The following is an 11,735-nucleotide window of genomic DNA, read 5'->3' on the forward strand; positions in this document are numbered from 1 at the left end:
GTTTGAGTGTTGGTCTTTCTGCTGACATTTTGATAAACTAGCACTCATTCATTCATTCATTCAATCGTATTTATTGAGCGCTTACTGTGTGCAGAGCACTGTACTAAGCGCTTGTGAAGTACAAGTTGGCAACATATAGAGACGGTCCCTACCCAAAAGTGGGCTCACACCAGCTCCAACAAGGAACAGCACGATAATAATCTCTGGCAAACCCTCACAAATTAAAAGAAGGAGCAGAGGTAGCAAGGTAATGTACAGCTGGCCCAAATCAGAAAAAAAACTTGGTTAGATTTTTTGCCGACAGCTTCTGTTCACATTGAGACTTTCCCTTCTTCCCCAGTGGGAGAGAGGATGAATTTTGGTTTGACTAGAAAATGAGGTCTTGTTTCAATATTGAAAATATCCTAGAATCCATAAAATACGCAAGATCAGCTTTCCATTTCAAAGTGTGCATACTGAAAACTTTGCTGCCCAATTGGATCCAGGTGGGAAACAGAGGCTACCTTAGCACAGTTGAGATTCAAAGATCGCTCCTGGTGGGGGTGATGCAGCATTTGAAGTGGGTGAGGGGGATGAAATGAGGGGAGGTGGGGGGACGTGGGGGGCCAATCCAAACTCCTTGAACGAGTCATCTACACGCGCAGCCTCTAATTCCTCAACGCCAACTCACTCCTCGACCCCCTCCAATCTGGCTTCCGTCCCCTACATTCCACAGAAACTGCCCTCTCAAAGGTCACCAATGACCTCCTGCTTGCCAAATCCAACGGCTCATACTCTATCCTAATCCTCCTCGACCTCTCAGCTGCCTTCGACACTGTGGACCACCCCCTTCTTCTCAACACGCTATCCAACCTTGGCTTCACAGACTCCGTCCTCTCCTGGTTCTCCTCTTATCTCTCCGGCCATTCATTCTCAGTCTCTTTTGCGGGCTCCTCCTCCACCTCCCATCCCCTTACTGTAGGGGTTCCTCAAGGGTCAGTTCTTGGTCCCCTTCTGTTCTCTATCTACACTCACTCCCTTGGTAAACTCATTCGCTCCCACGGCTTCAACTATCATCTCTATGCTGATGACACCCAAATCTACATATCTGCCTCCCTCCAGGATCGCATCTCCTCCTGCCTTCAGGACATCTCCATGTGGATGTCTGCCTGCCATCTAAAACTCAATATGTCCAAGACTGAACTCCTTATCTTCCCTCCCAAACCCTGCCCTCTCCCTTTTCCATCACTGTTGATGGCACTTCCCTCCTTTCTGTCTCACAAGCCTGCAACCTTGGTGTCATCCTCCACTCTGCTGTCTCGTTCACCCCTCACATCCAATCCGTCACCAAAATCTGCCAGTCTCACCTCTGCAACATTGCCGAGATCCGCCCTTTCCTATCCATCCAAACCACTACCCTGCTCGTTCAATCGCTCACCTATCCCTACTAGATTACTACATCAGCCTCCTCTCTGATCTCCCATCCTCCTGTCTCTCCCCACTTCAATCCGTACTTCATGCCGCTGCCCAGATCGTCGTTGTGCAGAAATGCTCTGGGCATGTTACTCCCCTCCTCAAAAATTGCCAGTGGCTACCAATCAACCTATGCATCAGGCAAAAACTCCTCACTCTCGGCTTCAAGGCTGTCCATCACCTCGCCCCCTCCTACCTCACCTCCCTTCTCTCCTTCTCCAGCCCAGCCCGCACCCTCCACTCCTCTGCCGCTAATCTCCTCACTGTGCCTCGTTCTTGCCTGCCCCGCCGTCAACCCCAGGCCCACATCATCCCCCTGGCTTGGAATGCCCTCCCTCCGCACATCCGCCAAGCTAGCTCTCTTCCTTCCTTCAAAGCCCTACTGAGAGCTCACCTCCTCCAGGAGGCCTTCCCAGACTGAGCCCCCTCCTTCCTCTCCCCCTCTTCCCCCTCTCCATCCCCCCTGCCTTACCTCCTTCCCCTCCCTACAGCACCTGTATATATGTATATATGTTTGTACATATTTATTACTCTATTTTATTTGTACATATTTATTCTATTTATTGCATTTTGTTAATATGTTTTGTTGTCTGTCGCCCCCTTCTAGACTGTGAGCCCACTGTTGAGTAGGGACCGTCTCTATATGTTGCCAACTTGTACTTCCCTAGCCCTTAGTACAGTGCTCTGCACACAGTAAGCGCTCAATAAATACGATTGAATGAATTAATGAATGAAAAGGGGAGGCAAGAGGAAGATCCAACCCTGTTTGCTTCCCTGCCCCATCCCTTCTACTCTAGTACAGGCAAAGCAACACTTAAAGGACTTGGAAAAGCATCAGGTTGGCCTGCTAACCTGGCCTCAAGGCTGCCAGTCTTTAATAGATTCACCAAGTTCTGTAAGGATTGCTGTCCTTATAGTTGTTGTTGCTTCGTGAAACTGTTGTAACTGTAAAGACAAAAAACAGATCTCGGTAATAGGATCCTCCTGGCCTCATTGCTCCAGGGCCACAGTCCTTGGTCCTCTAGACTATACAGGCAGGGAACGTATTGCTAATTCTGTCGTATTATACTTTCCCAAACAATGAGTTCAGTTGCTCTGCACATAGAAAGTGCTCAATAAATATGATTGATTATGAATGGCTCAGCCTTCCCATTCCTGAAACAGTTGTTACAGGGTGCAGTGGGTGGGCCCAGAGTTCACCAGCGACATTTGAAGGGAGGAAACTGGATATCTGGAAGCCCTGCTAGGTTCTGGAGGTCACGATGGTGTAGTGGTCCCTGGAAGGTGGATCTCAATGTAGGCTGGTTCAATGCTTACTTGAGGCAGGGCCTTGTTAATCTGCCCACAGACCCGTGCTTTCTTTTGTGGATTTTTTGGGGGCCTCTATGTGACATGTAACTGAGTTACACTATGCTGCAAGTGACAACATCAAGTCTCTCACCAGCTAGCATTCTTTCCTCCAAGCCCAAAGGGGACTCTCTCAATCAACCTAAAGTATTTCTTGAGCTCTTACTATGTGCACAGCACTGTCCCAAACGCTTGGGCTTGGACAGTTGTAAGACACAACTTGGGCACTCAAGGAGCTTTCAGACTCACAGTGTGCTGGAAGCCATAAGTTTTCCCTAGGGGTCCATTTCTACCACCACTAACAGTCATGAATTCCCTGGCTATTAACACTTGGTAATCTCTTGGCTATCAGTATTAATTAATTAACATTAATGGTTGGGATGATTGGCTATTGTCATCATGTTCAGAGTTTACCAGGGACATAAGTTCCTCAAGGTGCAGATGGTATGACTTGGCATATGTCCAGTTCCATGAAAGCCAGGGATTTAAGGGCAGGGGAGTAGGAGGAGAGGACAGGTGAGGATGGATTTCTCACCTCCTGCTTCTTTCCCTGCAGGTCTGGGGGCTTTCTTCCCTTCCCAACTAACCGAAGCTGCATCTAGGGTTTTGTGAGTCTGGTTGTCCTGGGCAGTGGCTCCTATATGTTTGGTGGTTGGGACAACTGATGTCAGAAGGCCATGGGCTCTAATCCCAGCTCTGCCGTGTGTCTGCTGTGTGACCTTGGGCAAGTCACATCACTTCTCTATGCCTCAGGTACTTCATCTGTAAAATGCAGATTGAGACTATGAGTCCCATGTGGGACAGGGACTATGTCCAACCCAATTTGCTTGTATCCACACCAGTGCTTATTAAAGTGCTTGGCACATAGTAAGTGCTTAACAAATACCACAATTATTATTAGTAAGTGTTGTGACTCCCACAGGCTGAGGCTCTCATGTGTCTGGGGGTTTCGATTCCCATGTGGCGGTGGTCTGTGCGGGTGGCCTGGCAATGCCTTTATAGTTCCTGTGTACTTCCTGCACACACTCTGGCAACGGACCAGAGCTGCAGGAAGGAGAGGGAAGTAACATGGCCTAGTGGAAAGTGTATGGGTCTGGAAATCAGAAGACCTGGATTCTAATCCCAGTTTTGCCACTTGCCCGCTGCGTGACCCTGGCAAGTCATTTCACTTCTCAGTGGCTTAGTTTCCTCACCTGTAAAATGAGGATTCAACACTTATTCATCCTCCTAGTTGAACTATGAGTCCCATGTGGGATGGGGACTGTGTCCAACTTGATTATCTTGTATCTCCTCCAGCACGTGAGTACAGTGCTTAATACATAGTGAATGCTTTACAAATGCCATAAAAGAAAACAAAAAGAGTTCCACTGTGGGTGGGGCAGTGACTGTGTCATCTCCGGCATTGAGGGCAGCTTGTGGTGGAAGTGGGGTGAAAAACCGGTGAAAAACCTGCAGCTTCCTTCCTAGCTGGGAGTGTTGCAGGGAGGCAAGGAGATCCATGGAGTCAGGGCTGCATGTGATTTATTCATTGATATTAATGTCTGTCTTCTCCTCTAAACTGTAAGCTCATTGTGGGCAGAGAATGTGTCTGTTTATTGTTATATTGTACTCCAACCACTTAGTACAGTGCTGTGCACACAGTAAGCACTCAATAAATACAATTGAATGGATGAATAAATGAAGATGATGATGATATTTGTTAAGTGCTTGCTATGTGCCAAGGACTGTTCTAAGCACTGGGTTAGTTACAAAGTAATCAGGTTGTCCCACATGGGGCTAACAGTCTTAATCCTCTTTTACAGATGAGGTAACTGAGGCACAGAGAAGTTAAGTGGCTTGCCCAAGATCACGCAGCAGACAAGTGGCAGAGCGAGAATTAGAATCCACATCCTCTGACTCCCATGCCTGTGCTCTTTCCACTAAACCACACTGCTTCTCGCAGCATTTATTCGCCATTAATAAGTGACACAGGCTTTCAGCCCCAGGAATTTGGGAGTGAATGAGGGCTTCTGAGAGGGTAGTTGGACCTCAATACCACCAAGGTGAGGGCTAGAAAAAACCTTCTTCGCAGAGTTTCTCCTGCTTGCCCATGAATAACGCAAAAATCCTAGGTAGGACCCTAATCCATCTTGCTTCCTCCCCTTGTCCCACCCCCACTTCACTAGCAGTGCTGAAACAGAGCTTTAGTGCACTTGAGAAAGGAACTAATCACTCTGTAAAACCACCTCAAAAACAATCAATCTCTGGGGAATTCAGCAAACATGAGGATCCCGGTTCATAAAATAGGATTAGCTTGGTGTTACAGTTCAGTGATCAGCAAACAGTAGGCTCTCAGTGAAATAAAAAAAAATCCTCAGTGGTGGGATAGTTCTTCCTCATTCTATTTAATGGTATTTGTTAAGCACTCACTATGTGCCAGGCAGTGTACCAAGCATTGGGATAGATACAAGGTAATCAGGTTGGACTCAGTCCATGTCCCACATGGAGCTCACAGTCAATAAAAAAAAAATCCTCCGAGGTGGGATAGTTCTTCCTCATTCTATTTAATGGTATTTGTTAAGCTCTCACTATGTGCCAGGCAGTGTACCAAGCATTGGGATAGATACAAGGTAATCAGGTTGGACTCAGTCCATGTCCCACATGGAGCTCACAGTCAATAAAAAAAAAATCCTCCGAGGTGGAATAGTTCTTCCTCATTCTATTTAATGATATTTGTTAAGCACTCACTATGTGCCAGGCAGTGTACCAAGCATTGGGATAGATACAAGGTAATCAGGTTGGACTCAGTCCATGTCCCACATGGAGCTCATAGTCAATAAAAAAAAATCCTCCGAGGTGGGATAGTTCTTCCTCATTCTATTTAATATTTGTTAAGCACTCACTATGTGCCAGGCAGTGTACCAAGCATTGGGATAGATACAAGGTAATCAGGTTGGACTCAGTCCATGTCCCACATGGAGCTCACAGTCCTAATCCCCATGTTACAGATGAGGTAAGTGAGGCACAGAGAAGTTGCACAAAGTCAAAAGGCAGACAAGTGGCAGAGCTGGGGTTAGAACCTAGGTCCTTCTGACACCCAGGCCAGTACGCCATCTGCTAGGCCACGTTTTTTCTCCTCCATGTCTGGATCTTCCTCTCACCTCCCCCAGCCCTGAAAGCCATGCAGAAACCCTGAGAAAACCCTGAGAAAGGGAGTAAAACCGGAACATTCGCTCTATCTTTCCCTGGCCCAGCTCGGCTGCCGTCCGCCTACAAACCACCCCGCAGTGTGTTTCTAGGGAGTTGGCACCTATGCTAATGCTAACGGTTAGATAACAATAATAATAATAATAATGGCATTTATTAAGCGCTTACTATGTGAAAAGCACTGTTCTAAGCGCTGGGGTAGATACAAGGTGATCAGGTTGTCCCACGGGGGGCTCACAGTCTTAATCCCCATTTTACAGATGAGGTAACTGAGGCACAGAGAAGTGAAGTGACTTGCCCAAAGTCACACAGCTGACAACTGACAGAGCTGGGATTTGAACCCGTGACCTCTGACTCCAAAGCCCCTGCTCTTACCACTGAGCCACGCTGCAGACAATGCCTGCAGAATATCTGCAGAAGAGAGACACAGATTACTTTAGTTCACAAAGGTGCCATCTAATCCCAGCTCTACAACATGTCTGCTGTGTGACCTTGAGCAAATCACTTCACTTCTCTGTGCCTCGGTTACCTCATAATAATAATAATTATGGTACTTGTTAAGTGCTTACTGGGTTCCAAGCATTGTTCTAAGCACTAGCGTAGACACAAGGTAATCAGGTTGGACACAGTCCCTGTCCCACAGAGGGCTCACAGTCTCAATCTCCATTTTACAGATGAGGTAACTGAGGTACTAGGAAGATAAGTGACTTGCCCAAAGTCACACAGCAGAAATATGGCAGAGCTGGGATTAGAACCCAGGACCTCTGACATGCAGGACTGTGTGCTTTCTGTTAGACTGTGCTGCATCTGGAAAATGGGGATTAAGACTGTGAGCCCTGTGTGAGACATGGACTGTGTCCAACCCAATTACTTTGTATTTACCCCAGAGCTTAGTACAGTGCCTGACACATAGTAAACCCACTTAACAGATGCCATTATTATTATCATTATTATCTGTTCTGTTATATTGCATGTTATCACTACATATTTTAAATAAAACACTGTTGAGTGATTAATCATAATAATAACAATAATAATAATTGTGGTATTAAGTGCTTACTATGTGCCAGGCACTATACTAAGCTCCTTCTTCCTCTCCCCCTTGTCCCCCTTTCCATCCCCCCATCTTACCTCCTTCCCTTCCCTACAGCACCTGTATATATGTATAAATGTTTGTACATGTTTATTACTCTAACTTGTACATATCTATTCTATTTATTTTATTTTAATATATTTGGTTTTGTTCTCTGTTTCCCCCTTCTAGACTGTGAGCCCATTGTTGGGTAGGGACTGTCTCTATATGTTGCCAACTTGTACTTCCCAAGCGCTTAGTACAGTGCTCTGCACACAGTAAGCACTCAATAAATACGATTGATTGATTGATTGATACAAGCAAACTGGGTTGGACAAAATCCCTGCCCCGCAGGGAGCTCACCGTCTTAATCCCCATTTTACAGATGAAGTAACTGAGGCACAGAGAAGTGAAGTGACTTGCCCGAGGTCACACAGAAGACAAGTGACGGATCTGGGATTAGAACCCATGACCTTCTGATTCCCAGGCCCATCTATACGCTATTCACTAAGCCATGTTGCTTCTTGGGTACATTTTAAAAAACAGCATTTATCGCTCTAGTTAGAACACATTGTAGTGAGGGAAGAAATGGTTGTCCGTAGGTGATAGAACAACAAATTTTCTCCTTACCCGTTCTGGAAGAACACAATCCCTATGTCAAAGGACAACTGACTGTACGCTATTATAAATATTGCTTATAATTCATTTTGCATTCACCAGTAATCCCCTCAGGATGGCACTTGGAGAGTTTCCAGTACTCTATCGTCTCGGCTACAGGAGGGAGAGTTAAACAGAAGCATACCCATTCCATTCCTAGCTTGGGCAGTGGCTAGCGAGTGGAAGGGACTCTGCTAAAGTCAAAACTCCCCTGCGCTGGGCAGCAGCAGCATGGGAGAGAGTCGAGGACGGAGACTCAAGTTTACTGTGTGGAAGAAGGCAGTGGTAGACCATTTCTGTATTGTTGCCAAGAAAACTCTGTGTATACACTACCAGAATGATTGCAGATGGAGGTGGGACGTTCTGGGAGAGATGTGTCCATGGTGTTACTTTGGGTCGGAGACCACAGTGTGGCATAAGACAAATACCCTAGTACTTTCTGTCCTCTACTGTTTTGGAAGCAGTATTACATCCCCCATTATTCTAACTAAACATAAGAGAATATTTTAAAAAAAATATAATTTTGAAACAGTTCAAGAACACTAAAATTCCTGAAGCAAGACAGAATTATGTTTTTCTATATTCAATTTCACATTTTATGATTTCTTTACTGGTAGTGTTTTACACTTGTGTGCAAAAGGTTTGATTTTAAGGCTGTAGATTTTTATTCCACATAACATTTTACCAGACGCACGAAACATTTCTGTACTGTAAAAGTAAAAAAACAAAACAAAACTTGGATCCTCGTCAAACACTATAATGATGTCCCAAAGTCCATTCTGTTATGCATTATTTTTCTTATTTTAAAGTCAAACTCTAAGATTAATGCCATTCTGGTTTTCTGAATTTAACTCTTTGTTGAGAAAATAAGTAGCAGTACCTCAATTCTCGAATCAGAGGGATCTCAGAAACATGAGTTGAGATGAAGGGGGTATTACTAAGTCTTTCATTTAGTAAGAGAAGACATACAGTGAGAGAGATTCAGAGTCAGATCTTGGAAAGACCATTTAATTCATTCATTCAATTGTATTTATTGAGCACTGTAGTAAGTGCTTGGGAAAATCTGCTCCTTGGATTCAGACAGAAGGATCTCAGCTGAACAGAGAGATGATTATTCAAGTTCTTTTAAATTGTCCAGAAAAGAAACATTCCAACTATTTTTGGTAATATTTGAATATCTACACAACTGAACAATCATTTTTATGTTCTAATTGATCATACTGATGTCCCAGCTTATTTCTTCTTGTCCTGTCTTTAAAGAACACCATCCACTCAGCAACTTTGAAGTAACTCTTCATCTCTTCTAAATTGCCCAGAATTTTTATTCTCCCAGCAAAGTATTATTAATTCATTCATTCATTCAATCGTATTTACTGAGTGCTTACTTTGTGCACAGCACAGTACTAAACACTTGGGAAGTACAAGTCGGCAACATATAGAGATGGTCCCTACCCAACAACAGGCCAACTATCAAGCTGATAATTTATGCTAAACACTGTGCCATCTCTTTAAAACTTTCCACTTTTTAAATTTCTATCAAACCAAGTTAAGCTACTTTTCTTTCAAATAGCCTCCTTTTTTGTTTTGAAATCTATACCAGCCAATGAGAACTACTAATTAAACTTTGTAATGTATTTTTTTTCAAGTTGTTAAATTTTGGACAATTTTTAAATTGCTTAAAGCTAGGAACAGATTTATATCTTCAAGATTAAATTAAAAATTCTGAAATAAATCTGTTTTGGCCCTGAAGCTCACTTGAAAAATCATTTTGGAAACATTTTATTGTATAATTTTGATTCTCCCATATTTGAAAGGCATACAAGTCTAGGATCACATGGGGGGAAGATGCTGTAAGCATATGCAAATCACAGCTTCATTCTAATTGAGTATCTGTATCCCTCACAACTCCAGGATCCTGAATTTAGCATCTCTCAAAATAAGGAAGAATTAATGTAAAGAATATGTAGTCTTGCTATTCACATTCTTTTTTTTTCTTCCAAATTTACTGCAAGTAGAATAAGCCATTCTTGCAGAATGCTGTACATTCATACTTTTGTTGTCCTGTACCTCCAGGGAAGAATAGTTCAGGGATGCTGATGTAATTATTTTCATCACTGTGACATCATTCAATTCGTGCCCTTGTCCTTGAGGGAAAGCAAGTAAATGTGCATGTCATATGTGTATCTGTCATTGTTGTGTTAGGATGGTGAGATTATATACAGTGTGACATTGTATCAGTGTATAACTGTGGCTCAGATGGTGTTTCTATGGTCTGCGCTCTGGGCTGGTGTGTCTTTTTGGTGATTCTTAAGTATCTCTGGTGTTAGATTTTATTCAGTGTCCATGAAGGAGACTGAGAATGAATGGCCAGAGAGATAAGAGGAGAAGCAGCATGGCATAGTGGATAGATCCCGGGCCAGAGCTCTGCCGCCTGTCTTCTTTGTGACCTTGGGCAAGTCAATTCACTTCTCCGGGCCTCAGTGACTTCATTTGTAAAATGGGGACTGAGACTGTGAGCCCAGCATGGGACAGGGACTGTGTCCAACCTGATTTGCTTGTATCCACCCCAGCACTTAGTACACTGCCTGGCACACAGTAAGCGCTTAACATATACCACAATTATTATTATTACATCTCAGGTCCATGCTCTTTCCACAAGGCAATGCTGCTTCAAGTATTCAGATTTTTTGAATAAGATTCTCTTAATGATATTCTTTGGAATATTTGGGTAAAAATCAATCAATCAAGCAAGCAAGCAAGTCATGATATTTATTGAGCACGTAGTGTGTGCAGAACATTATTGGAAGTGCTAAGTACAGTAGAGTTGACACTATCCCTGCCCTCAAAACTCTTACAATCTAGCAAGGAAGACAGACACCAAAATAGAATAACAAGTAGGAGGAAGCAACAAAGCTGAAAATTATATACATGAGTGCTACTAGGGATTGGGAAAGGGAATGGGAACTGAGTGTCCAAGTGCTTAGTGCAGAACTGTGGAAGTGGTAGTAATTGGTGAAATAGGATGAGGAGATGAGAGTTTAATCATGGATGTCCTTCTGGAGGAGTGGTGATTTCAGAATCTCAGGCTAACCTTTAGAAGTTGAAATCTTACTAAGAGCATTACTTTTATTGTGAAGCAGAGAAAATTCAAAGATTCCATTAAGTCTTACAATCAAGATGTATCACAGCATAAGGCAACCTACTCTGACATTAGAGTAGTGAGTTTTTATGTATTACATTTCATTTTGCAAGTTTAGAAATCAGCACATTGCATCACTTTTCCTCAGGTAACACAGTACAAGCTGAAGCTTTCAAGATTTGAATGACTAACTAAGAAAAGCATGCACATACTTCTCAAGTGGTTTCTGGGGTTAAGACTGTGCATAAAACGATAAAGTACAGCCATAAATCAGGCACCTGATTTCATGTTTAGAAAACGGCACTTAATTGCTTGGAAAACAGTGTAGTCCCATTACAGTAATAAATACTCAGATTTCAGAGGCCCTTTTAGGTTTCACCTGAGTCCTGCACCCTTCTTTTATTCATTCATTCATATTTATTGAGCTTACTGTGTGCAGAACACTGAACTAAGCCTTTGGGGGAGTGCAATATAACAATAAACAGACACATTCCCTGCCCACAGTGAGTTTATTACCTTTCATTTTCAATTAATGTGATAAGCAGAACATCTGACTCCCTCCACCATTAACTACTTTCCCCACAGTCAAGACAAGGGTTGAAATACGTTTTTTATGACTTCAGTGAGTCAAAGGAGGTTTATTTAAAATATTTTAAAAATTAACTGAGGGATGGCACAGCAGCATGGCCTAGTGGATGGAGCAAGGGCTTGGGAGTCAGAAGGACCAATTCTCTGCTCTGTGACCTTCAGAAAGTCACTTAACTTCTCTGTTCCTCCGTTGCCCCATCTGAAAATGGGGATTAAGACTGTGAGCCCCATGTGGGATGGGGACTGTGTCCAATCTGATGACTTTGTATCTACTCCAGCACTTAGAACAGTGCT

The sequence above is a fragment of the Tachyglossus aculeatus genome, chromosome 14, assembly GCF_015852505.1.
Source record: "Tachyglossus aculeatus isolate mTacAcu1 chromosome 14, mTacAcu1.pri, whole genome shotgun sequence".
NCBI classification, from domain to species: domain Eukaryota; kingdom Metazoa; phylum Chordata; class Mammalia; order Monotremata; family Tachyglossidae; genus Tachyglossus; species Tachyglossus aculeatus.